The sequence below is a fragment of the Elephas maximus genome, chromosome 4 (assembly GCF_024166365.1).
Source record: "Elephas maximus indicus isolate mEleMax1 chromosome 4, mEleMax1 primary haplotype, whole genome shotgun sequence".
NCBI lineage: Eukaryota > Metazoa > Chordata > Mammalia > Proboscidea > Elephantidae > Elephas > Elephas maximus.
In genome coordinates, this window is record NC_064822.1 from 83,321,784 (window position 1) to 83,347,813 (window position 26,030).

Below are 26,030 nucleotides of genomic sequence, written 5' to 3' on the forward strand. Positions count from 1 at the left end.
CCTACAAGATGGAATCTAGTGCATATGAGTGCGTAATAAAAATATCACCTTGATCTGGTCACAACCAACCATCACAGCTAGTTCCCATCATCTACTTTATACTCCACCAATACCAAATATCCTGTAATTTCACAAACACACCATGCTATTTCTCACTTTCTTGTCTTTTTTTCATGTCATCCTTGTCTGCTTAGCATACTCTTTTCCCTTCTCAGAGCATCATCCTCGCCCTGGTTAGCTTAACTCAAAGGTTTACCAAGGGTGGGGCAGTAGGAGCAGTGTGCCCCACCATAATATAACCATAATATAACTAAGTCAATGAGCTTTTTTATTATTACCTGGCTCCAGCAATTCCAAATAATGTCAGTAATAAAATAGTCTTTCCTGGCCCAGCTGACTGGCCCCATATCCCATCACGGATCCGCCACTTACCCAGTAAGTCTTGGCTCAGGAATTTCAGTAAACTCTGTGCACATCCAGGAAAACTTGCAGATTTGAACACAGGCCATTATTAACTACAGGAGTACCAAGAAAGTTGTATAAAACAGTAAAGACAATGAATACATAATTCTGCTGAGCAATAAACAGCATTTCCATAGTCAACGCATTGATGTTTACTGATTTAACCAAAAAAATAGAATAAAGTTATACTGGGAAGATGAGAAAAGGAGTATGTGTGGTTTTAGCAAGTAGGGGTAAGAAAGGATAGTGCAAGGAAACTGAATACACCTACGCCTCATTTATTGATGATCTCATTGTCCAACATTTCGCATTTATGACAATAGTAAAAAATCTACTATTTTGCACTTAAACGATGTACGTCTTCTAGCAGTGATGAACACCAAGGTATGGCGAGAGTAATGGGGCTGTGATGGTTAAGATCATGTCAACTTGGCTGGGGCCATAATTCTCAGTGGTTTGGCAGTTACGTAGTGATGTAATTTGGCACTTATGTAATGATGTAGTCATCCTCCATTTTGTGATCTGATATGGTCATCCTGCATTTTCACATAACACCAATTCTTGCATAATGACCTGGTCTTTGGAACCTGGAACGTAACCGTAACCATGTCTATAAGTAAGGAGTGGGTGTAATCAGATACCACAGAAAGAAGTCAACCGATGCCTATCGTTTAAAAAAAAAAGTTATCAAGAAAAAAGAGAGTAAACATTTTATTTAGATATACAGAGTTGAAAGCTGTAGGAATGGGCTGGGTATGGTTGCCTGTAGCAACTTTTATTATACAGTCTTGAGTTTTTGTACTGTGTAGCACATTATTTTAATAAGCACATAACTGATGAATAAAATCCTCAGATCATGCATCAGTTCATTTGGAAAATCTTCCCCAATATCTTTTCTATGCTCTCAAAATACTCTACCTGGGGTTATATCTCTATCACTATACTTATCACACAGATAAATAATTACCAGTTTAAATTATTATCTCCCCCCATCAAACTGAAGTTCTTGAAGACAAGAGCCAAGATTTACTTATATTTGTATCCTTTGGCAGAAATGATGCTTAAATATAAATTCACGTCTGAATTCAAAAATTATTTACTGAGCTCTAAGTGGACGAAAGTAGTAATAAGATACAGGTTTCAGATTTCAAAGAATAACATTTATAACCATAAAACACCATCATCTGATAGAGCACAGTATGTGTCGCGGATTGTTTTAAGTACTTTGCATTTATTTTATCACTGATTTCTCACAACTGCCCTACGAGGTAGATATAACTATTCTCATTCTGCAAATGAGGAATCACAGACCGAGAGAGGTTAAGCAGCTGCTAGAAAGAGGTAAATGATGATCTAAAATTACAGTATATAATATTGAATAACAGTGTCCACACTCCTAGCCACAAACTCAGAAGATATGTTCACAACATGACTACAATATGATACAATATATGGTAAAAGCTGTAAGGGTGCTTATAGATGGAAATGTCCCAAGATCTGAGAAGGAAGAAACTTCAGCTAGGATACTCTCTGAGGATGCCACAAAAGAAGTACAATTTAATTTGGAAATTAAAGGACTGGTAGGATTTCAAGTAAGCATGGAAGGCACAAGTAGTTTGTGACCAACTACTAACCTAAAGGTTGCAGGTTCAAACCCACTCAATGGCTGCATGAATGAAAAGTCTTGGCGAACTGCGTCTGTAGAGGCTGCAGCCAAGAAAACCCTATGGAGCAGTTTTACACCGAGTTGCCATGAGCCAGAGACGAGCTGGACAGCTGCTAACAACAAAACAAAAGGATTTCAAGAGATATATACGATGAGAGGAGTCCATGGGTACTGCCAACAGGAAACACGCCCAGCTGCTAGCTAAAAGGATAGGGGTTCAAATTCACCAGATGTACCTCAAAAGGAAGAAATGGAAATCTACTTCCAAAAAAATCAGCCATTGAAAACTCTATGGAGCACACTGCTATTCTGAAACACATGGGGTCACCATGAGTCAGAGCTGGCTCAATGGCACTTGGTTATATGAAGGCAAAATATACATTTATAAGGAAAATATAAAAATGTAAGGGCAAAGGCATATATGTAGACAAGGAGGCGCTACATGTTTTGTGACCAATTTCTCTACCTGAATACTCAAAGGCTACAGTGGTTACAGATCCACACAGCAGGGACCTTGGGGACAAGGAGCGGTATGGAGTTAAACACCTCTTTCTGAACTTGTGAAACAAGGAAACAATGGGTAATTACTAGAATCTGAAACTGAGCGATTTTCCTTCCAGTTTTGTTTCTAAAATCCTTCCTCTTGCCACAATATCTGACATTGCTGCTATTGTCCACGCCATGACCTTCTATTGCATGAATCATTGCAATAACCTCTTTATTACCTTGCCCAAACACATCCTTGCCCCTCTTAATTTTTTTCTACATGCTATAACCACAGATTTTATTAGTTCCTTGCTTAAAACTGTTCAATGGTTATCACATCGCCCTTATAAATAAAGACTCAAATCTCTAACATGGCCCAAAAGGCTTAACAATCTGATCCAACCTAACTCTACAGCCTTACCTCCTTCCACTTCCCACTCACTCTGCCCCAACCACACCGGCCTTCTAATTCCAGTAACACAAGCTTCCTCCTCCCTCTTTGGAACCTTTGCACATGCTACTTCCTCTACCTTTTTACTCCTTTATCTCATTTACTCTAATCATCATTCAAATGTGACTTCCTCGTGGAAGCCTCCTCTGACTTCCACGTTCCCCGAGTATATCAGATACCTCTGCTATATGTTATATACTCCTGGAAAATACAGTTCTGAAATTTGAAATTGTAAGTGCCGGTAATTATATGAGTAAAGTTTATCTTCCCGAATAGACCTAAATCCTGTTCCACACATTACCGCATCTCTAGCCATTAACGTGGTATCTGGCACAAAATAGGTGCTCAATAAATATTTGTTGATTACTGAATGAATGAAGGGACAAAACAAAAAGAGAAAGCCAAAATACAGAGCCAAGAAAAATGGGAACCAAGGAAAGTCAATGATGAAAAGGTTTGAAGCAGATGGAAAAAGCAACTCTGGAAGAATTCCTTGAGTCAGACAGGGTTCAGGTGCCAGCAGTGGCTTTTTATGCAATGCCCATGGCTTCTGGCATAAGCACTCTGAAAAGAGTTGATAGGGCTGACATGTTGCAGACAGTTTGGGAGTCATCTGGGAAACAGTGTTCAGCTTGAATCCAGATCAGAAGCAAATTGTTCTTGAAGGGAAGGTTTCAAACATAAGCCTGAAAAGATAGAAAAATCAGAGATAGATTGTAGAGGCCTGAAATACCAGACTGAAGAGTCGGCTCCATCCACGTACAGTACTCAGGCACCTTCAATTTTGGGGGAAGGAGGTAAAGTGATCTAAATAGTGTGTCAGGAAGATTGACCTGATAATGGTAAATAGAGTAGATTATAGGGAGAGATACTAGTTTGAGGAACTTTACAATGGTTCAGAAATAGGGTGAGAAAGCCTGGCCTAGAGCAAGGGAAAGGAGCCATGGTGAGGCAGTAGTTAAAGTGGTCAGCTGCTAATCAAATATCAGCAGTTCAAACCCACCAGCAATTCCACAGGAGAAAAGACCTGGCAATCTGCTCCCGTAAAGATTCCCAAAAACCAAAAACCCACTGCCATCGAGTTGATTCTGACTCATAGCGACCCTATAGGACAGAGTACAACTGCCCCGCAGAGTTTCCAAGGAGCGCCTGGCAGATCTGAACTGCTGACCTTTTGGTTAGTGGCCATAGCATTTAACCACTACGCCACCAGGGTTTCCCCCATAAAGATTACAGCCTAGGAAACCCTATGGGGCAGTTCTACTCTGTCCTATAGGGTCGCTATGAGTCGGAATCAACTTGACGGCACATAAAAACAATAGAGTGATAGAGCACTGGATCACTAGCCAAAATGTTGGTGGTTAGAACCCACCCAGAGGCGCCTCAGGAGACAGACCTGGCAATCTGCTCCTGAAAGGGCACACAGCCTTGAGAACCCTATAGAGGAGTTCTACTCTGCACACATGGGGTGGCCATGAGTTGGAATCGAATCAAGGGCAACTAACAACAGCAACAACAAGTGATAGAAGTGAACACAGGAGGAAAAAATACAATTGTCATTTTGAGGGATGACTCAACTGGACTTTACATATACTTAATAAATTACAATGGTTAAGTGTCCAGGCTTTGAAGCTAGACCAGCCTGGGTTCAAGTCTCAGCCCCACCTCTTACGGCTAGGCTACTTAGGGCAAGTTAAATTTCCTTATCTGTATAACGGAGCAACATTCATACCTACTTCAGAGAGTTACTGGGAAGATTCAATTTAGAAAAATAAAAAACTACTTAGCACAATGCCTGGCAATGGTAACCTATCAATCAAAAAAAAAAAAACCCCACTGCCATTTATCAATCAAAGGCAACTGTAATCGCAAGCTAGATAGGAAAAGGGGTACAGTAATGGCATGCCAGCCAAAAAGTTATCTTTGGTGGGCACATCTTCATGTCACAAGCAGTTAGTCACCTACAGTGTGAAGAGTTAACTCCTGTCCTGCTTCTGCCTGGTCTTTACAACGCATTCTAACTTGTAATTTACCTTTCTGGTTTCTGAGCTGGATTCACGCCAAACACAATCTCTGCTGACTCTTTGGGGGACCTTATTCTTCAAACTGCTTAAGCCATTTCTAAACTTTGACTTCTGATATTTATTTCCGACTTGCCCTCTTGCTCTAAGGCCACCCCCTAGAAGCAACCCTCCATACTAAATTCCTCAATAGCTAAATACGCCACTTCTCTCTTCCCAAGAAATGTCAGAAAGATTATGTTGAAACCAAGCGCAATGTTAAACTTGGTTTTTAAGAGTTAATGGAGAGTAATTTTTTTTTTCCTCCAAGGGTAGGTAATAGCATCAGATTCTGAAATTAAGCACAGCAGGAAGAAAGAATCTGCATAGATTTCACAGGGTATCACAGGCCTCTGCAACAAAGCACTTAAAAATGCCTTGTATTGCTAATTCTTTACACAATCTCCTTTTATTTCCAAAGCTGTATGTGGGGCTTGAGCCATGAGACACACATTGCTGTTAACGTTACACTGCTTGAAATAGAGCCATTTTTCTACTGAAACTTCTGTTAGGTTTAGAATTACTTTTTACCTTTTTCCCCCCCTCCAAATAACATGTTCCAGCCTGACTTTGCAGATCAAATGAATGGTTGCCTCTCCTAACTATGCTGAACCCACTTTAATGAACCCCAAGTCATTACCTTAGCAAACACCCTTCCCCCTCAAGATCCCAATAACCAGGCCTTGAGCTACATAGGAAATCTGCCCGTTTAAAGATCACTGGATCACATGCCACCCTGGGAATTCTAAGTGAACGAAGGCAACTTTGACTGCTTTCACGTTCCCATCTCTCCTCACTCTCCAACAAATGCTCTTCATTCATTGATTGAATTCTTGAGCAAATACCTATTGAGTAGCTAATATCTGCAAGGCACTGTGCTAGGTATCGTGGTGATTTTGGCAACAGTGAAATGAAAGTTAGCACTGGCAGCAAAGCAGTGGTTGGTGACAGGTAAGCCAACGAATGGAGATGTCACGGAATGCTAAACAGAAAGTCAAAGAACATGTAGTTTTATGAAGATCTGCTATTTCCGCGACCACCAATCTATCGTTCAGTATCTGTAAAGATCTTTTTCCCTCTTATTACAAGCTAGATGTATAACATAAATGCTTTTTATTTCAGTCCATGTGGACGCCCTGTTGTTTGTTCAATAAATATTTACTGAGGGCTATTTTTATGATCACGTGGAGAACAAACAGACACGGTCCCTGCCCTCATGTAGTAAATGCTGCTCCAAGGTAATACACTCAAACGGTAGCTGTTTGTTTTGATCTCATACAAAGCTCAGGTTTGTTTTTTCATTGTTTATTTGTTTGTATGAAGGCACTCTCCTGGAAGGACCTTATTAGTCTAATTAAAGCCCTGTCCTGGTTTTATCTCACTAGGACTCCTTCTCAGCATACTCTTCCCTGATGTCTTCATCCACAATAATCATAATTAAACTATTCTAATCTCGTTTCCACATATTTCTCTCTCCCTCAGATTTTGTTCTATTTTTATTCATCACCCATCAGATGTTTTTAAGCCCCTACTATGTTCCAGACACTGTTCAAAATAATGGGATACAGAGCTAGACAAATAGAGCAACCTCTGGCCTTCAGTCTGCTTTGTTGTTTTACCTGCCACTGAGTCACCCCAAGTCGATGCACAAAGGAATGAAATGCTGTCGGCACTGTACTATCCACATGATTGGTTGCAGATATCGATCATTGTAATCCATGGGTTTCACTGGCTGATTTTCACAAGCAGATAGCCAGGCCTGTTTTTCTAGTCCATGTTAGTCTGGAAGCTCCCCTGAAACTCATTCAGCATCATAGCAACAGGAAAGCCTCCACTGACAGACAGGTGGTGGCTGTGCAAGAGGTACATTGGTCAGGAATCAAACCCAGGTCTCCTGCGAGGAATGCGAGAATTCTACCACTAAACCATCAAAGCTAACTTTATTCTACTTAGCCCCTTCGATTTCTCCTGTTAAAAAGTCCTTTCAATGCTAGACTGTACGTAACTGTCACCTTGCCCCTCAATCCAACATTTCCTTGTCTCAGGTCACCCCACTCTTGTCTTTAAGCATGCTAAGTCTTATCTATATAAATCTTTATATACTCAAATTTACTAAGGGTTCTTTAATTCTACTTCAAACTCCTAAAACCACATTACAAAAAAAAAAAAAATCTTTCTAGCAGTCCAACAATCAGTTGTGTTTTCTCTTGGCACTACCACTGTTCTTTGAGCATCTTCCTTAAAATCCACATGCCATATATATAACTTACTACCACACTAAATAAGTAAATTTTGTATCAGTGGTTCTCAAACTGTTACACGCAAAAGAATTGCCAGTCATGCTTGTAAAAAATGCATGATTTCAGGCTACAATCACAGAGTCTTAGGACAGGTGCCAACAAGGTACAGTTTTAACAAATACCCCCACCAGTTATAATCTAGGTGATTGGATGATCACTTTTGAGAAACACTTCTCTGTAATTTCCTTTAATGTTAATTTTCATGTACAGTATCCACAATCTCTACTTCAGGTCATAATATATTTCCTATTAAGTAAAGTATAAGCAATACGCTCTTGTGTGTTCAATAAATATTTTTCAGTTAACATATGGTTTGGTAGGTACTTGATAATAATAACTGACATTTAGAAATGAGTTTATGGCTCAGACATCACTTTCAATAACTGTTTCTAATCTGTTCCTCCTAACTCTCCATGTAGTAGACAGGCAAGTATTGTTAGCATTACCATTTTACGATAAGGAATCCCACACAAACATCTTGGCCATAGCAGGATGGAAGACTATAACGGTGGAATCAAACAGATTGAAATTCAGGCAATGACTCTCCTACTCACTAGTTGAGGAAAATGGGCAAGTCACTTGACCTGCTGGGAGTCTGTCTGCCCATCTGTGAAAAGGAGATAATACCTAAATGACAGGATAATAATTACCCATCTGTTAGTTTGTCATATTGTACGGGCCTATTTGTTGCTATGATGCCAGAAGCTATGCCACTAGTATTTCAAATACCAGCAGGGTCACCCATGGTGGGCTTCCAAATAAAGAGTGACTAGGAAGAAAGGCTGATGATCGACTTCTGAAAATTATTCAATGAAAACCCTATGAATCACAACAGAATAACGTCCAAACAGTGCTGGAAGATGAGCCCCCTAGGTTGGAAGGTACTCAAAATACACAGTGGCCAAAACAATGGTTTGAACACACCAATGATCGTGAAGATGGCACAGGATCAGGCAATATTTCATTCTGATGTACACGGTGTTACCATGAGTCGGGGCCAACTCAATGGCAACTAACAATAACCACAAAGGAAAGGTTAGGAGGATTAAATGAGCTTATCCATATAAAGGACTTAGCACTGTGTCTGGTAGCGTTCAACAACTATTAGTTTCCCCACTTCCGCTCTCTTTCCATCACCAGGGCTGCCTTAAATCAACACAAAGCTCAGTTTGCAAAATCTGTCCATTCGGCAATCATTTATTCTGTTGCTGCTCTGTTCCAGACACTGTGATTGTGCTAGGCATATAACATATAGCCCTCTGGGAGCTTACCTTCTAGTGGGAAATTTTCTATGTCACCCTATGGTGACCCCTTTCAAAAGAGGCAGCAATGTAGTTAGTATACCTTCCTTTTCTCACTTCTTCTAGTGAAAATAACACAATGAAGTATGGTCAATGGTGCCAGGACAAGAAAGACTATGTGGTAAGGAGAAGGTCAAGAAAGGCCCCATGAACACTGATTGGTTAAGGGAAGGACGGAGAAAAGAGCATATGAGGGGCATGAGGAAATTTCTGTTAATAAATGGTGGGCCCATTAAGTTTCTTCATATACTGATGTTGCTGTTGTTCTTAAGTGCTGTCAAGTCAATTTCGACTCATAGTGACCCTATGTACAACAGAATTAAACACTGCCTGGTCCTGTGCCATCCTCACAATCGTTATGCCTGAGCCCATTGTTACAGCCACTGTGTCAATCCATCTCATTAAGGTCTTCCTCTTTTCCACTGACCTTTACTTTACTAAGTGTGATGTCCTGCTTCAGGGACTGATCCCTCCTGATAACGTAGTCTCACCATCCTTACTTCTAAGGAGCATTCTGGCTGTACCTTGTCCAAGACAGATTTGTTCATTTTTTTGGCAGCCCACGGTATATTCGATATTCTTCGCCAATACCATAATTCAAAGGTATCAATTTTTCAGTCTTCCTTACTTATTGTCCAGCTTTCGCATGCACATGAGGCGATTGAAAACACCATGGTTTGGGTCAGATATACCTTAGTCTTCAAGGTGGCATCTTTGCTTTTTAACACTTTAAAAAAAATCTTCTGCAGCAGATTTGCCCAAAGCAATGTGTCATTTGATCTCTTGGCTGCTGCTTCCGGGGTGCTGATTGTGGATCTAAGTAAAATGAAATCCTTGGCAACTTCAATCTTCTCTCCATTTATCATGATGTGGCTTCTTGGTTCAGTTGTCAGGATGTCTGTTTTCTTTACGTTGAGGTGTAATCCATACTTAAAGCTGTGATCTTTGATCTTCAGTAGTAAGTACTTCAAGTCCTTTTCGCTTTCAGCAAGCAAGGTTGTGTCATCTGCACAACACAGGTTGTTAATGAGTCTTCCTCTAATCTTGATGCCCTGTTTTTTTTTTCATATAGTCCAGCTTCTTGGATTATCTGCCCAGCATACAGTTTGAACAAGTATGGTTAAAGGATATAACCCTGACATACACCTTTCCTGAATTTAAACCACACTGTAACCCCTTGCTCTGTTCAAATGACTGCCTCTTGATCTATGTATGGGTTCCTCATGAGCACAATTAAGTGCTCTGGAATTCCCATTCTTTGCAATGTTATACATATACTAATAGAGACGTCTCTTTATTTACCGTGCATTAAAAGTAATGCATTACTTCCTGATTTAATGTAGGAAAAACACTACCATTCTGGTAGTGGTGATGGTATGGCAGAGATGAGGCTGAGAAAGTGAAGAAAGAAAATTCAAGAAAGATTTTTAAGAAATAAAATGAACTTGCTCAAAAGTAGCTCCCAGTGTAAAAGTGAACTAATGAGACTGATTCTGCAAGGCACTTATGAAAGAGTGCCAATACGGCATAGTAATACCAAGCATCACAGGAGCTTACGTGCAAACCTCAGTCTGTTCTTGATATTACACATGAAACAGTTTGGGCTTGCAGTGGCTACGAATTACACCATGAAGTCTTAGCAGACATCGGGTTTTCCAGCAGTCCCTAAACCAGAACAGGGATGAAGCAGCAAGTATACAGGGTACAAAACTTGGCACAGCAGAAAATTAAATCAGCAGACTAGGGAGAAACACCACCTAGGAAACATGTCACCAAAAGTACTAACATCATTTCCTTTTCCTCTTGCAAATACAAGTTCATCAGCCTTTTGAACTAGAGGTGGTGAAGTAACCAGTGTTCACTATATGGGAAAAAAATATCATGCAGAAAGCTTCAGAGTAACCAGTCCTCATCCTGGGTACAGATTCCCCAGAGGGGTCACTTGTTTGAGGAATGTGTCAAAAATTAGCTCTCTTTTCCTGCCTCCCATCCTTCTCCCATTCTGAAGTTGTCCTGGTGCCAGTTTCCCACAGTATAACACACAGAATTACCTAAAAATCTGGGGCAAAATACCAGTGGTTCCATGAATCCCACTTAAAACTCTAACATGCTAGGTCACTGTCTTAGATCCAAAAAATGCTTCCCAGTACATACAAAAGGATTGCTCTCAATTATATTACCGATGATCAGTCCGAGTCTAAATGGCATGGTCTCCTCCTCTACTGCAAACCTCTGTTCCCCCTCCCCCCAAAAAATAGCAACAACTCAATTCTCAGTCCAATAATGTCTTTTCTCAGATGTTGTTCTCCCAGGGGGTAGAAGAATGAACTGCTACAATGCCACCAGCTCCTCTACAGTTTCTTTTAATTTAAAGTTACAACAGGAGGGAAGAAAAGAGACTTTCTATTAAGGGACAACTCCCTGAAGGGTCTCTTAGCTGACAATCGAAGGACTGCTCATGGCAGTGATCAAATCTAACGCAACAAAGTGCTGGTGGCTCTGTGACTCATCGCAGCAGGAGTTCGCGCTGAGGGCCACTTGAGTTCAGTGCTTTGTGGTGCTGCAAGTTGGTTTAGGAACAGTAACGTAGGGGAGCAAAGACTCGCCATGTGTTTGAGGCTCAAGATAAAATGCAGACTTACAGTGTGTTGCTTCTCGACTGAATAGAAAGCCTAGAGGGGTAAGGAAATGAAGTGTTTTCTGTCTACCTCATGCGTTAGGGCAAATTACCTGAAGATGGTCAAGGTCAGCTGGTCTATCCGGTGCAGTTTATAACCTGATAAAAGTAAGTGCTGAAGCAAACTGAGCTATTTTAAAAAGGCAAACATTAAGGATGCTTGCCTGCATAAACAATACTTTCTAATTATATGAAATATTTACTATTTAAGTATATTTATCATCACCAAATACTATTCAGTGGAACCCTGGTGGTGCAGTAGTTAAGTGTCTGGCTGCTAATCAAAAGGTCAGCAATTCGAATCCACCAGCTGCTCCTTGGAAACCCTATGGGGCAGTTCTACTCTGTCCCATAGGGTTGCTATGAGTCAGAATCTACTCAATGGCAAAGCGTTTGGTTTTGGTTTTGGAAAAACTATTCAACTGTATCTCTCAGCTGCATTTTGTGAGTGTTAAAAGAGAGCAATATGTACTGAGCATTTCCTCTGTGCCATGTGGGGTATGGATTTATATAATCTCATACAACCTCATTTAATCCTCACTAGGACTCTCTCAAGTGATACTATCACTACTCTCATTTTTCAGTGGAGGCAAATAAAGCATCAGAGAGCTCAGAGAAATTGTCCAGGTCTTTCAGTGGAAGGTCCAACTGATCAGGACAAGTACCATTAACCCCTAGACCATGCTGCCAAAACACGACTGCATCACTCAGATTTCTTGTTGCAGGAATATAAGTGACTGACTGCCCCAAGAGCTGCCCCTATGATTCTAGTACCACTTATGCACCAAAGCCATGCTTCCGTGGGGCTGCTCCTAGCCAATGCCTGAGCACAGTGCAAGGGTTTCCTTTTCCTACTACAACAGCTGACTCCTCATCTGCCTAGCTAAACATTTCTTGGACTGTGCTACCCTCGAGGCTCTTCCTACCCAATCCTCCTTCCTTCCCTGTTTCCTTGCATAAGTGTCAAATCTGGATCACAGTTGAAAGGCTCTCCTGGCCTTATGCTCCCTGACCCAATAAATTTAGTGCATGTCTAATACCATCTTGGCATCTGCTTCTTATTGCTGTTGTTAGGTGCCATCAAGTCAGTTCTGACTCATAGAGACACTATGTACAACAGAACGAAAATCAGCTTCTTGAGGGACTCAATACCACAACCAAGTCATATGTTTTATTAAGAAGCCTTCTCTTTACCTTTGATCAGCTGTACTTATGGACCCGTTCTCTGATTCACTGGTGAGAGGAAAAAAACACTAATTTTTCCATGTTACCTATATTACCTCTTCAAATTAGGCAATGGTGTTTTTAGTGTGCCTTTTTCTTTTTTTTTTTTTTTTCCATGCACCCAAACACAAACACAAACCTATGGAATATCCTTTGAAGAAACTACTGACTCCACAGGGCAAAATACTGCAAAGTCAGGCTTATTTCATTTTCCAAATGGAATTTCTCTCTAGTCACATGTACAATTGTTGTTGTTGTTCATAGGTGTCATCAAGTCAGTTTCCCATTCATAGTGACCCTATGTACAACAGAACAAAACACTGCCCAGTCCCGCACCATCCTCACAATCATTGCTATGTTTGAGCCCAGTGTTGCAGCCACTGTGTCAATCCATCTCATGGAGGGTTTTCCTCATTTTCTCTGACCCTCTACTTTACCAAGCATGGTGCCCTTCTCCAGGTACATGGTCCCTTCTGATAACATGTCCAAACTACATGAGATGAAGTCTCACCTCCTCGCTTCTAAGAAACATTCTGGCTGTACTTTTTCCAAGACAGATTTGTTCATTCTTTTGGCAGTCCAATATTCTTCGCCAACAGTGTAATACAAAGGCATCAATTCCCCTTCAGTCTTTCGTATTTATTGTCCAGCTTTCACATGCATATGAGATGACTAAAAATACGATGGTTTGGGTCAGGCAGACTTAAGTCCTCAAAGTGGCATGTTTTCTTTTTAGCACTTTAAAGAGGTCATTTGCAGTAGATTTGCCCAATGCAATACATCGTGTGATTTCTTGATTGCTGATTCCACAGGTGTTGACTGTGGATCAAAGTAAAATGGAATTCTTGACAACTTCAATCTTTTCTCCATTTATCATGATGCGGCTTATTGGTCCCATACTGAGGATTGTTTTATGCTGAGGTGTATTTTATAATGAAGGCTGTGATCTTTGATCTTCCTCAGTAAGTGCTTCAAGTCCTCTTCACTTTCAGCAAGCAAGGCTGTGTCGTCTGCATAAGGCAGGTTGTTAATAAGTCTTTCTCCAACCTTGATGCCCTGTTCTTCTTCATATAGGCCAGCTTCTTGGATTATTTGCTCAGCATACAGATTGAATAAGCATGGTGAAAGGATACAACCCTGACCCACACCCTTCCTGATTTTAAACCACACAGTATCCCCTGTTCTGTTTGAATGACTGCCTCTTGGTCTAAGTACAGCGTCCACATAAGCACAATTAAATGTTCTGGAATTCCCAATTTCTGCAATGTTATTAATAATTTGTTATGATCCACACAGGTGAATGCCTCTGCAGAGTCAATGAAACACAGGTAAACATTTTTCTAGTATTCTCCGCTTTCAGCCAAGATCCACCTGACATCAGCAATAATATCCCTTATTCCACATTCTCTTCTGAATCCAGCTTGAATTTCTGGCAGTTCTTGTCAATGTACTGCTGCAATCGTTTTTTAATTACCTTCAGCAAAATTTTGCTTGCGTATGGTATTAATGATATTGTTGGATAATTTCCGCATCCTGTTGTATCACCTTTCTTTGGAATGGGCACAAATATGGATATCTTCAGCCAGTTGGCCAGGTAGCGGTCTTCCAAATTTCTTGGCATAGACAGACAAATGAGCACTTCCAGTATTGCATCCATTTGTTGAAACATTCAACTGGTGTTCCGTCAATTCCTGAAGCCTCATACTTCACCAATGCCTTCAGCGCAACTTGGACTTCTTCCTTCATTATCATCAGTCTTTGAACATATACCACCCCCTGAAATGGCTGAATGTCAACCAATTATTTTGGTACAGTGACTCTGTGTATTCCCTTCCATCTTCTTTTGATGCTTCTTGTCTCATTCTATTTTTGTGCTCACAGTATCCTTCAATATTGCAATTCGCGGCTTGAGTTTTTTCTTCAATTCTATCAACTTGAGAAATGCCTGGCATGTTCTTCCCTTTTGTATAATGCTGAGCCTGTTCTTTCCTTTTGTTTTTCTAACTCCAGGTCTTTGCACATTTCATTATAAATATTTTGTCTTCTCAAGCCTTACTTTCAAATCTTTTGTTTAGCTCTTTTACTTCATTTCTTCCATGCACTTTTAGCTACTCTATGTTCAAAATCAAGTTTCAGAGTCTTTTCTGATACTCATTTTGGTCTTTTCTTTCTTTCCTGTATTTTTAATGTATTTTAATGCTTTCTGCATGTGTCATGACTGAATTGTGTCCCCCCAAAAAATATGTGTCACCTTGGTTAGGCCATGTGTGGTTGCCCTCCATTTTATGATTTTCCTATGTATTATAAATCATAATCTCTGTCTGTGGTTAAAGAGGATTAGGGTGGGATATAACATCCTTGTTCAGGCCACGTTCCTCACCCTCTCAAGAGATAATAGGAAAGGGACGCAAGCAGAGTTGGGGACCTCATACCACCAAGAAAGCAGTATCAGGAGCAGAGCGTGTCTTTTGGACCCGGGGTCCCTGCACATGAGACACTCCTCCACCACGGGAAGATTGAGGACAAGGACTTTCCTCCAGAGCTGACAAAGACAGGAAGCCTTCCCTGGAGCTGACACCATGAATTTGGACTTGTAACCTACTAGACTGTGAAAGAAAAAATTTGTCTTTGTTAAAGCCATATACTTGTGGTATTTCTCTTATGGCAGCACTAGATGACTAAGACAGCATGCATGATAATCTTGAAGTCATCCCACAACTCATCTGCTCTTCGGTAATTAGTACTCAGTGTGTCAAATCTACCCTTTAGATGGTCTCTAAATTTAGGTGGGATATACTTAAGGTTGTACTTTGGTTCTCATGGGCTTGTTTTTATTTTTTTCAGCTTAACCTTGACCTTTCATATGAGCAATAAATGGTCTGTTCTGTAGTTGACCCCTGGCCTCGTTCTGACTGATTATATTGAGCTTTTCCATCATCTCTTTCCACAGATATAGTCAATTTGATTCCTGTGCATTCCATCTGGTGAGGTCCATGTGTACATTCACTGTTTACGTTATTGAAAAAAGGTATTTCCAATGAATAGGTTCTTGGTCTTGCAAAATTCTATCATGCAATGTCTGGTGTCGTTTCTATGACCAAAGCCATATTTCCAACTACCAATCCTTCTTCGTTTCCAACTTCTGCAATCCAATCACCAGTAATTATCAATGCATCCTGATTGCATGTTTGATCAATTTCAGACTGCAGAAGTTGGTTAAAAAAAAAAATCCTCAATTTCTTTATCTTTGGCATTAGTGGTTGGTGCATGAATTTGAGTAACAGTCGTATTAACTGGTCTTCCTTAGAGGTGCATGGATATTATCTTATCGCTGACAGCACTGCACTTCAGAACAGATCTTGAAATGTTTTTTTGACAACGAATGTTACACCATTCCTCTTAAATTTGTCATTCCCAGCATAGTAGACTGTATGACTATATGGTTCAAAACGGCCAATACTATTCCATTTTAACTCACTAACGCTTAGGCTATCAGTCTTCAAGCATTCCATTTCATTTTTGACAACTTTCAATTTTCCTAGATACATACTTCCTACATTCCACGTTCCAATTACTAATGAATGTTTGTAGCTGTTTCTTCTCATTTTTGAGTCGTATACAGGTACTATAACTCAATATAATCCAGAGGTGGATGACTATCAATGAATGAAATCACAATATATTTCTACTAATTTATGTCTGCTAATTTTAATAGGAAATTTGGAACCCTGGTGGTGTAGTGGTTAAGAGCTCGGCTGCTAATCAAAAGGTTGGCAGTTCAAATCTATCAGCCGCTCCTTGAAAAGCCTATGGGGCAGCTCTACTCTGTCCTATAGGCTCCCTATGAGTCAGGGTTGACTTGATGGCAATGGGCTTTGTAACAGGAAATTTTAAACGAATAACAAGAACAGAAATTTAGGGTTAAGTCCTAAACTTTGTATCTGCCTTTACCTATTATGTGGGATAAAACGTTAATTACTAAAGGAACATTTATATGAATAAAAGATAAAATTCACACAGCATCTTAATACAACCACACTGTCAGAGATCACGTATACATGCTAAATGAATCACTATTTTAAAGTGTTGATCTCAGCCTGAAGAAAGTGATATATTTTTCCTTCTTAGGCTCAAGTAAGTTCAAAACAAGTGCAAAATAAAGCTTCAATATGATTAATTATCAGAACATAGACTTGACCAGGAGGGAAAGAAGAATGTAGCTAACATTTGCTGAGCACCTATTTCATGACACACAGGTGCTAAGAATTTCACATACAATATCTAGCATATATAATTCATACAATATCCCTTTAATAGACAGCATTATAATCTCTAGCTTTAGAGGTTAATGGGACAGAGCACTGAATGTTCAGAATGCAAAGTAAAGTCTTGGATGAACTGTACGTTGACCTAAACGGAGGAGTTCCAATAGCTAGAGGACTAGCCTCTTTAGCTTCCTAATTCTTTACTGAATTCCCTTTCCTCCAAGAGTTCAGTTGGTACCATAGTGACAACAAAGTGCCTTGGGCTACCAGTAAGAACCAACTGGAAGTTAAAATAGAGCTTTCCCCATGCCTCTGACCACACCACTACTTGTCCCTTCAGATATGGGATATTATATAATGGTCACGTAATTAAATGACAAGTAACTGAGTATCAGAGATATAACCGGGTGTTTTTTTTTTTTTTTTTTTAACTCATAATGAACTTTAAGCAATTGAAAATGAATGGACATATACTCTTAGAACTCAGTACCACTACTACCATCCCCACCATCCCCAAGATCCACTGTTTTCTCTTTTTCTTAATGGCTCAGTTTTTAAATATAGTTTTTATATGTATTCATTATTTCCTAATTTCATTACCGTGCTGCCCTTACTCAGTGTACCTTTATCTATAGATAGAATAACCACTTGCTATAAAGTCTGATTTGAATGATACTAGAAAAAACCCTGTGCTTGTATTTCCCCTTGCCGTTTACTTGGTACTTTTAATCTCTGTAAGTAGGCAGTCTTACTCTAAGGAATTGCAGGGTCACAGTAAACTTAAAAAATAAATAAATAACATCTAGTTAGAGAATTAAATTACATGAGCTATTAGCACCTTTGAATTAATTAGTTGATGAGCCAGAGGCTAAATTGGGCCAATGGGACAGAATTTCAGAAGGGTTCACCAAAGCAAACTGGGCCCATTCTGAAGTTCAGTGCCTTGATCAGGTGAGCATTCTACAGAAACTATGTAGCTAAAGAGTAGGGGCTTAGAGAAAACAACCCAAAAGTCATTACTCTAACTCATCAATCAGTATGGGTCTGCCCTTGCCTTCATTTTAAACACAATGGGGTTAAATACGTATAGAAAAAAGTGTCTGCCCGAGGACTGAGCCTTCAGCTCTCCATTTCTCCCCCTTGAAATATTGAAATTCATTATTTTTAAACAAAAGATTAGGTTCTTGCTTCATATTTTTAAAAACTTCACTTCACTCTCCCATTAAGAGCAACTTTTCACGTAAATGTTAACTCTTCGTTTAACTGAAGATGATTAGATAACTTCTTCACATCTAAAATCCTTCTCATAAATGTCAGGTATGAGTGATTATTTACGTTACTTCACACACAGAAAATAAACAACAACAAAGACCCTACTCACATTTGAGAATCATTTACTATTCCAAGTCCCCAAGCTCCCACAAATGGGAAATGCAATAACAAGACTGATCATAATTGGATTAAGAACCATAATTCTTTAATTCATTCATCAAATTGAGGCATTTGGAACAGTTTATTTACAGAGTTGTTTAGACAGTTTCGAGTGGTGTTTTTTAAGACAAACCAAAGTGCCTTTCTAAAAGAAGTTTCAGATCCCAAATCATTAACATATGAAAACCAAATGTAGACAATTTACAAATGGGTGTTTTAAAACAATGTTTGGAACAAAACTGGACTTATTTTATTAACTATCTACAAATCTAAGATTAGCATACAGTTTATTTGAAACAGCTAAGCACTTTCTTCGCCTTTAGAATAAATCTACATTTCTCAAGAGTAGAAAATTGTGGCCAGTTCGTGAGGGAATGCATTGACTTTAGGCCTAGACAATTAAGTTTTCCAGGTTGCTCTCATAACTCTAATTATAGCATTCTGTACCATCGGAGTTGATCTGATATTGGATGAACCATCCAGATTATGGCAATCAATCATATCCAACAATTATGCCTGCTGGAAATCTAAATAGTGTTCAATATTAAAACTCTAAGTTATATGAAATTCAGCGTGCTTCAGATTACGAAAAACAAGTTTTAGCCTGCCCTCAATATTACATTTTTTAAAAATAATCGGAACATACCTTCAAATCCTTACTTATCACTCAGTAGAATAGTTTTTACAAGATAGAATGTTCTCTTAAACATTATACCATATTTTTAATTTACAAGAAAAAAATTTTTTTCAAACATTTAAGTTCATTCCTTTAACTTGAAAATGAAAAATTTTAAATTCTCCCTATAGCTCATGCCTTACCCCCAACAAGGACAAGATAAATAATAGAAGCTGTCATACCAGTGTTTAAACTTCACTCTTTTGTTGTTTACTGTTTACTCCATAGATAGCATCTTCGCAAGTCTATATTCTTTTTTTTTTTTTTTTTTTTACAAAACCATGTGTCAGCCCAAACAGGATGCAGATTTACATGTATAGAACTAAGTTAACTTGAAATAACCACTGGATTTCAAATGCATCGTTATTTACCAAATAAGTTCGGAAGTTTTGAATCCTGTGTATAACACACTACTCAACCAAAACTGCTTAAGCTCAGCAACAAATCTAATACATGATTTCTGTATAAAAAGGACGCAGAGTTTAAGCTTTCACGTCTGTGTCAGATTGCTTCTCATCGCTCATTCAAAAAGGTTACAAAAAGTTTTTTTAAACCCAGAAACAAATAACCCTGCTAATTCTTTATATACAATGTTGTTAGAAGACCACTGAAAAAAAAGGAAAGAAAAAAAAAAAAGAATTCCAAGCCAGTATGCTACTATATAATTAACACAAATAACTAAATAATTATGCACATCCCTTCCCACCCCCACAATTAAATGTTTTTAAACAACTCAAGTGATGAAAGATCTACCTTTTAGGCAAACAAAAGCAATCTCCACCGGTTTAAGGATTTAAGGCTGTATTGCATCAGTTTTAAGTGATGCTTATGATTTTTATCTTGGCTAGTTCTGAGGGATAAACAGTTGATGACATAATTTGCAGGAGAACTTTGCACAATGCCTAAGAGAACTTTCAGCATAAATACTTATAATTTTAAATCATTGTGGCTGAATTTATCTAGGCTTCAGCCTCAGAGCTATATTTAAATCAGGAAGAAGCACCCCCAAAAACTATTTTCTAAGTGTCTGCATTTGAAGCCAGATTCCTACACTATCTGAGCTAAGAGCAGTTCACGTACATCTGAATTCCTTTAAAATTAGATCAAAATTGAGCAGTTCTGTAAGGAGTCGAAGAAATCATCCTCCTTTTAAATGCTCTAAAAGTCAAACTTAAAAAATGTTTTGGTATACTTTAAAACCAGCTGGCCCTAAACCTAATCACTCTTGGCAATTCAGCCTCACTCCTGTAATCCTGATCAAAAACTCTCCTCCTCTGATTTTTCTGATAGAAACTCCATTTCCTACAAATCTCCCCCACGCCTACTTCATTGGCCTATTTGTGTGTGTGTGTGTGTGTGTGTGTGTTTAAGGGTACTACCGGCCATTATTTATGAGCAGCAAAACAAATCACTGTCTAGTCCCTTTGCAGATTCCCACACTTATTACCCAAAATCCCACAGATTTCCCTTGGTCTTACCCTTAACCAAAGAGCTGTGCTGAGCCTGAATGCAGTCCCAAGGGAAATCTGCTCATGCCCTGCTTTAACAATCTACTTTGGATATCTGGGTATCGTGAGGATCTCAACTGGGTTAAAAGACAATCCTCAACTTTTCTGAAGAAGCACTGTTGCCTGCCACCAAGGGTGCCTGGATTGGTTGACAATGAAAATATCGCTCTGCAAATTCACAGAATTCCTAATTTTGACCTGCTTTAGTTGAAAAGGGAGGACGTTAAAATGAATTCACATTCCTCACACTTTGAATTTCATTACAGTGGCCAACATCTTCACACACTCACCGGGGTCAATCTATTAAATATATATCCGCTTTGCAAAGTGTAAGAAAAATAACTATTAAAATATGTAAACAGTTGCTCTACAGTGCTTCGTGTGCACCGGACGCCAACAGATCAATACTCAACAAACTGCTGCTATCAAATGCAAACATTTCCAAATCCAATTTGATTTCAACTCTTGTAACTTCTTTTCCTTGCCTCTTATTTCTGTAACCCCAACGTGCTAGGAAGATTTCCCAAATCCGCGCTTAAAGTGACACAACACGTGAGCGATCTTCACTTTGTACACTAAGGGGGGGGGCCGGAGGGGGTGGGAGGAGTTGCAATTAAAATAAAGCTTCCGGTCTCTGAAATCTCTAGAATCCTAAAGGATGAGACTTGTTTCCGAAATTCCGGGGAGGGGGGGGAGGGAGAGGGATTGTAGAAAGCGAAACAAAAAGACGTTGAGGGGGAGTATTAAGGTTGCGGGGCGGGGGCGTTTATATTCTAGGAAAGATAAGGAGCTTTGTCCAACTTTTGAGGGTCTGTCTCTTGGCGTTAGCCGAGATGCACGAACTTGCCAGGATTCTCCCCGCACTCCTACCCTCATCTCGCAGCACCACCTCCACCACCAACCACTTACAAAACAATACCGGCAACAGTACGCAGGCTCCCCAACAAAAATATAAAGTTGGCCCATTTCCTGGTCTGGGTTCAAGCCCACACTGTCCAGGGGCTTCCTGGACAGCCGACCCCCAGTGATGACAGGGACACTTCAAGTCTCGGGACGCCTCCCGCCTCTCCCTTACCCCCAGCCCAGTCCCCCTCCCTCTGTACTTGAGGAAACTCCGGTGCCGGCCCCCTCCCTCCTCCGCTGGATCTCCAGCTGGAGCCGGGAACCAGTGCTGAGTGGCGGGCACAGCGAGCGGCAGAGGGGAGCTCTGCGCCTTGGAGGTCTGCCCACAACAATATCGGGACGAACAACAAAGTTAAAACGCTGCGATTCACGCACCTTACCCGGTCTCGTTAAGGTCTCCTCTGGCGTGGGATGCAAAGTGGCACAGTGGCGGGCTGGGGGCCCCCGGGAGGAGGCTGGAGATGGGTTTTGGTGGCTCGCCTTTTTCACTGTGTGGTGTGTGTGCGTGTGTGTGCGTGCGTGTGTGTGTGTGTGTGTGTGTATGTGCGCGCGCGTGTCCCTCTCTCCCCCTGTCTCTCGCTCGCTCGCGCTCCCCGCGTTGCTCTCAAGGACGAGGTGAAATCCCTTTGCTGGTCATGAGGCGGCTTCAGAGACAAACAACACAATGCGAGTGCAAATAACAAAAGGCAAAAAGACAGTGGGAACAATGGGGGAGGCGAGGGCAGCGCACCAGCCGGCGGTCACCGCAGCCCGGCGCCCGCCCGGGGGGGTGCGGCGAGGGCGGAGGCGGGCAAAGGGGTGGCGGGGGCGGTGCCGGGGGCTCCTGCTCCCTCCAGGTCGCCCCGGAGCTCCCGCAAACCCACCCTGACCTCCTTCCTGCAGCTCGCCGCCTGGCTGCTCTCTCTGTCCATCCGAAAGGAAGGAGCCACAGAGTTTTCTTTCGCGTCTGCTGCAGAGTAACTAGATTGTAAATAACGCGGTGATTACCGACACGGTGCAGGAATTTTTTTTTTTTTTTAAATCTGCCCTCCACTTAAAGGAGCGATAAAATGAAATGGCAAGAGTAGAAGGAGGCAGGGAGAAGGGCTATCTCTAGATCTCGATGGAACTCGAGTAGAACGCATCTATAAATACGCGTTCATGTTTAGTCAAGTCCCCTCTGTCAACTTCTTCCCGGCGCCGAAACCTCGCCCGCTGCCCCGAGACCATTACCTGGGCCCCTTCTTGACCCCCCTACCCCGTTTGCAAACAGTAAACCTCGCAGGGAGGGCGCGTATGGGGGTCTGCGGGTGTTCGCGGAACCTTCTGGGAGGCGAACCGCCGTCTGCCCAGCGCGAAGGCTGGAGCAGGGAGAGGTTCGGCTTTTAAAGCCACCACTGCCTCCCCGAGCCCGGCTCTGCGCCCGCTGGTCCCCGCCACCGGCTACTGCCGCCGGCACTGTGCACCCACCTACTTCTGTGGGGGAAAAGAAAAGTTTTGAGGCGCTCTCATCTCTGCCTCCAGGGTGGTTGCACTGGTTTTGTTTTGCGGGGGCGACGCGAAAAAAACAATGCCCAAGAACCAGGGGATGATATTTAGAAGTAAATAAGGGTCGACTTTGGGCTTCGAAGCTCCTTCTCCTGAGTCCGAGCGTGAAGCCGAGACCCTCAGAGTTACATCACCATCAGAAGAAACTCTGTAGGTAATGCCCTGAGCATAAACTGGGGCTGATTGAAGTGTGTGCTCTGACAGCTCCAGGGCTGCTCCAGCGCTTATCTCTTCTAACCTTACTTTCATTGACTTAAAACAGCTGCCTGTTTGCCGGGGTGGGGGGGGGGGGGTTAATAAATCTCAAACCAGGGTGGGGTGGGGGGATGCTCACACTGACCTTCCTAGAACTGGTGTCAAGAAAGAGGCGGGGGAGGGGTAACGAGGGAGGCAGCGGATTTGGAAGAGGGTGATGGAGAAGGGGGCTAAGAAACAACAATTCGAGCAACACGTTTCTTTTTCTCGCTGTTCCCTTCACCACTCGTTTTGCGTTATGCCTCTTTGCATGTTCTTTTTCCCCATCTCTGTAATTTTCTTCAGACGCTCATCTATTGACTGTGCCGTGTCCCTGGGCACCCCTAGCATTTCCCAGAGTGCAACAACACCACCAGGAGATCAATGACCACATTCTGTTTATTCTTCACGCGCCTGAAGAACAGAGCCCTGGAGGAGCATGGGAGAGAGGCTTAGGGCTTGCCTGTCTCTGCGTGAGCTCTCTCAGACTTTTTCTGGCTGGTTTCTAAAAGGCAGTTAGTAAGCAAATATAGTTTCTTAAGGCACGCAACACATACCAATCACGATATATTCACCTAGAAAAGTGATACATCCTTTCTCCGCCTTTCCACACTTTGTGGGTTTGTTTCTGGAGGTGGATTGCTAATACCTGAGATTTTGCACTTGTCTAGGGTGGAAACTTTCTGGGGTGTTTGACGATTGATTATTTGGTACCTGTTTTCTAAAAATGGCTAAACACCTTTCCCTGGAACAAAGTGAGAAATGCAAATCTTAATAACTCAAGGCAAAAATTACAAAGTGTTTAAGCACAGTTATTATTCACTCCCACAAAGAAAACCTCCTCTTCCACAAATGTTTGATAGCAGAGAGCCCAGTAATTAAGAGAACAATCAAATAAGCTCAGGACTTTCATGGGCTCTCTGAATTATCATCTGCTTAGAATGTATGAGCAGTGGAATCATTTGCTGCTTGGATATAGCCCTGGATATGGCGTTCCAAATGTGTATCCTTAAACAATTTAACTATGTTTTCTTAAATATTTAATGAGAGACCATGGGTAATAATAATAAACTACTGGATCAATGTGGCCTCAGCAACTGTGTAAAAAAATTCTCTATGTACACGAAACACCTTTCCTGTATTTATTCTTCCTCACATTTCCTATATCATGCGAGCTTCCAGTCAGAGACATATGGCTTAACAATTTATCAATAGTTGTACTATATCTTGAATTAAAGTGTTACTTTTATTCTTAAGGATTCTTGACATACATTGGTTTGTTCTCATAATACGTGTGTAGTTGCTTTTCAAATAAGCTATTTCTATGTCAGGCCCAGTTCCTTAAATAGTGTGTATGAGACATTTCAGGCCCAGCTACCAACAAAATTGCCCCTCACTACTTACTATATGAAAATACAAAACATTTGCAAAGAGATTGCAATTTACGGTGAATTTTCCCTAGGTTTTAATCCCCTTCTCTCTGTACACTCAGTGAAGAAGAAGGGACAGATGAGTCTTCTCCTGGGTCTCAGACCAATCAGTCACAAACGTGCCTGCTTGGACTGACCCTACCGTAGAAAGCAGTGCCACGTTCACAGCGTTCAGCTTCTACTGTTTCTTTAGCGTAACAGCTTCTGGGTGGAACATGCTTACTATTGGCAGGGGGAAAGCTGACTGGGCAGAGGAGAGGAGGTGGAAAGTTTCTAGCTGCCTGGAGAGATATTGATGAAACTTGAATTATGCCAACCTCTTCTCCCCATTTGCTCCTACAGGCAACAGAATTTTCAGCCACTTATGGTTATTGAAACCACAGGCCCTTAGGACTAACCCGTGATCATTATATAGCAACAGCAACACTGAGCAAAACTTTCCAGTGGGATGTTTGTTTGTGATGGGCTTTAAAATATATATATATAATTCACATTTGAAGTGGGGCTGACACATTAAAGATCAGTGTTTCCCTTTATCAAGCATTTACTATATTCCAGGCTCTTGGCCAAGTGCTTTTTCACATATTTTGTCTCTCCCTACGACAAACTTCTACATCCCTGTTTTGCAGATGAGAAAACTGAATCTCAGAAAGGTCAAATCACTTTGCCCAAGACCATGCAGCTTCTAAGTGGTTATACCTGAATGTGAACGCAGATTTGTCCAGCTTCAAGACAATGCTTTTCTGCTTCTCGTTGCTGACATGACATTTTCTATTAGGGCCAGTTTTCAGTGAGAAATATCATTTCACTAAATGGTTAAAATACCAAATTCATAGTACGGACCATCCAGACATGAGCTGGTATTCTCACCCACACTGAGCGTTGGATAACTGCGAAATTTCCAAGAAAATTTAAATTTGCCATATATTAAGTACATGGTACAAATGGTTAAGCACTCGACTACTTGCCAAAAGGTTGGTGGTTTAAACCCATCCAGAGGTGCCTCAGAAGACACACCTGACGATCTGCTTCAGGAAGGTCACAGCTTTATAAACCCTATGGAGCAGTGTACCTCAGCATACATGGGGTTGCCATGAATCAGCTTGATGACAAATAACAAGAACAACATATATGTACATATATTAAAAAAAAAAAAAAGCCCAAACCCATAACCATCAAGTTGATTCCAACTCACAGTGACCCCATAGGACAAAGAAAAACTACCCCATAGGATTTCCAAGACTATAATCTTTACAGAACAGACTGCCATATCTTTCCCCTGTGGAGCAGCTGGTGGGTTCGAACTGCTAACCTTTTGGTTAGTAGTCAAGCACTTATCCACTGTGCCACCAGGGCTCCTTAACAAAATATGTATGCTATATATTAATGCAAAATATTCTCTAGCTTCAAGGCTCATGTTCTTAACCAC

The 26,030-nt window shown here is 41.0% G+C and overlaps 1 protein-coding gene across 7 annotated transcripts in view; it reads right to left on the bottom strand.

Annotated features, from left to right (window-relative positions):
• Window positions 1-22,363, bottom strand: part of SOX5 (SRY-box transcription factor 5) — a 1,155,824-nt gene extending 1,133,461 nt beyond the window's left edge. For 3 of the 7 annotated variants that reach the window (XM_049885159.1, XM_049885160.1, XM_049885141.1), the window contains exon 1: window positions 21,786-22,264. The gene's annotated coding sequence lies outside the window, so the exon portion shown is untranslated. The other 4 variants (XM_049885146.1, XM_049885147.1, XM_049885143.1 and 1 more) reach the window with 4 other exon arrangements.
• Between the last annotated feature and the right edge of the window lie 3,667 nt (window positions 22,364-26,030).